The sequence below is a fragment of the Austrofundulus limnaeus genome, unplaced genomic scaffold (assembly GCF_001266775.1).
Source record: "Austrofundulus limnaeus strain Quisiro unplaced genomic scaffold, Austrofundulus_limnaeus-1.0 Scaffold1106, whole genome shotgun sequence".
NCBI classification, from domain to species: Eukaryota; Metazoa; Chordata; class Actinopteri; order Cyprinodontiformes; family Rivulidae; genus Austrofundulus; species Austrofundulus limnaeus.
Window position 1 is genome coordinate 97,578 of NW_013953508.1, and position 3,041 is coordinate 100,618.

The window sequence follows — 3,041 nt, forward strand, 5'->3', positions numbered from 1 at the left end:
CTATTTTGTATTTCTGGTCTCCCGAGTCTGATTACTTTCTGGTTGCACATTCTTGACAATTTGTTAAACCCTGATAGTATGTTCCAACTATAATTATGTCAAGAAGCAATTCAGAGAGTGATCAGTCATCTTTAAAAGAACGTATTAAATCTAATGAGATTTTGTTACAAGAAATGCTCCAACAACAAAAGGTAGCAGCAGCTAACCTAATAGAGCTAGGAAGTATGGTTCATGATTTAAGTTTAAAAATAGGAGCAGCAACCCGTCCCCCAGATCCAGCACCAGTCAACCTGGTCTCTAATCCTTCCATGTTCTCTGAACGTGTTATTCATCCAACCCGTGAACCCGATATTCAACCTTCTGAGTTTTTTGATGGTGATCCCATTCATTTTGGTGGATTTATCTTACAATGTGAACTAGCGTTCAACCGCTCTCCTTCATTTTTTCCATCATCAGCAGCTAAAATCACCTACCTGATATCAGCATTAAAAGGTCCTGCACTCCGGTGGGTGAATGCCTATTTACAGACTCATCTTGTCTCCTCTCTGACTTTTCAACAGTTTCTCCAAGATTTCAGACGTGTTTTTGATCATCCCCTCCAGCAGGAGGAAGCAGCAAGACTCTTACTATCCATCAAACAAGGACGACGAACTATGGCAGAACATGCGATTGGCTTCCGGGTCACCGCCGAAGAAACACGGTGGGACGAACAAGCATTAAAAGGTACATTCGTAAATTCCTTAACAGATCAAATAAAGGACCAACTCGCATTACGAGACGAACCACAGAGCCTGGACAAATTAATTTTAGCCATCCGCATCGACAATCGCCTCAGAGAAAGACAACAAGAAAAGAACTACAAATCCCAACGATCTCTCGCTTTCACTTCCGGGGTTAATAATTCTTGAGCAATTGCTTCTGATCAGTCTGAACCCATGCAAATCGGCAGAACACGACTACCACCAGAAGAGAGACAACGACGTTTTGAAGCCAGACAATGTTTGTACTGCGGCCAAAACGGACACTTTATCGCCAAATGCCCAAATCGTTTAAAAGCCAGGACTCACCACTAGAACAGGGGAGAGTGGTGAGTAATTTTTCCCCTGAGCATCGTATGTGTATTAATACCATGATCTGTGTTAAAGAAGTCAAATGCCCCATTCAAGCGTTGATTGATTCTGGTGCTGAACAAAATCTGATTTCTGATAATTTGGCTAAACAATTGCAGATGTCTCTTCAGCCTCTTCCCCATCCCATATCCATGACTGGACTCACTGGAACACAACTTTCTTCAATAACCCACAAGGTCTCCAATATACACATCATCATCTCCGGTAACCACCATGAGGAGGGTGAGTTTTTCGTTTTTCCATCCCAGAACCCTCAGTTAATACTTCCCGTGGTTATATAAACACAATCCTACAATAAATTGGTCTAAGAGGATCATTAAAGGGTGGAGCGATAACTGTATGTTACATTGCCTAAAGTCTGCCATTAGCAAAACTCCCCCGATTGTAAAAGTACCAGAAGATATCGATCTCTCTAAAGTTCCCTCTGAGTATCATCATTTAGCACCTGTCTTCAGTAAACAAAGAGCTTTGTCATTGCCGGCTCATCGGCCATATGATTGTGCCATTGATCTTCTTCCTGGTGCCCCACTACCCAGTAGTAGACTTTATAATCTATCTGGCCCAGAGAAGGAGACAATGAAAAACTACATTGAAGAGTCCCTCACGTCTGGTATTATCAGACCCTCCACGTCACCTGTCGCTGCCGGTTTCTTTTTTGTCGGAAAGAAAGACGGCTCTTTAAGACCCTGTATTGATTATAGAGGTCTAAACAACATCACCATTAAAAATAAATATCCCTTACCTTTAATCGATTCCGTCCACGAACGCCTTCACTCAGCCAAAAATTTTCTAAACTTGACCTTCGCAATGCTTATCATCTCATCAGAATCAAACAGGGAGATGAATGGAAAACTGCAATTAAAACTCCTTTGGGTCACTTTGAATACTTAGTGATGCCGTTCGGCCTCACCAACGCTCCAGCTGTTTTCCAAAATTTAATCAATGACGTACTTAGAGATTTTGTCAACGATTTTGTGTTCGTCTACTTAGACGACATTCTGATTTATTCTCCTGACTTAAAAACTCATCAAAAACATGTTTCTACGGTCCTTCAACGTCTCCTCGAGAACCAACTGTTTAAAGCTGACAAATGTGACTTCCACCAATCATCTGTTTCTTTCCTGGGTTTCATTTTTGAGTCTGGACATTACAGAACTGACCCCGAGAAAGTCAAGGCAGTGGCAGAGTGGCCCATTCCAACAGATCGTAAACAACTCCAGAGGTTCCTGGGATTCGCAAACTTCTATAGACGGTTCATCAGAGACTATAGTCGCATCGCAGCTCCTCTCACCGCTCTCACCTCCACACTCAGGACATTCCAATGGACCCCCGAAGCAGACCAGGCCTTCGGTAAATTAAAAACGCTTTTCTCTTCCACCCCTGTCCTTCGTCACCCGACTCCTACCGGACAGTTTATCCTGGAGGTGGACGCTTCAGACACAGGGGTTGGGGCAGTTCTCTCCCAACGGACAGGTAATGAAAGGATACATCCTTGTGCTTTTTTCTCCCGTCGCTTATCTCCCGCAGAAAGAAACTACGACGTGGGTAACAGAACTGTTGGCAATCAAGATGGCTCTTGAGGAATGGCGGCACTGGCTTGAGGGGGCGGAGGTCCCATTCATCATCTGGACCGACCATAAGAACCTGGAATACATCCAAAAAGCCAAACGTCTAAATCCTCGCCAAGCCAGGTGGTCTTTATTCTTTGCACGTTTCAACTTTGTCATCACTTACAGACCCGGTTCAAAAAATGTGAAACCAGATGCACTTTCAAGACAATTTTCCATCAATGACCAACCTAAGACTGCCTCACCCATTCTCCCGGACTCCTGTGTTGTGGGGGCAGTYACCTGGGCCATTGAGAAGGACATTAAAGAAGCACAAAAGACAGAACCCGACCCTGGTAATGGT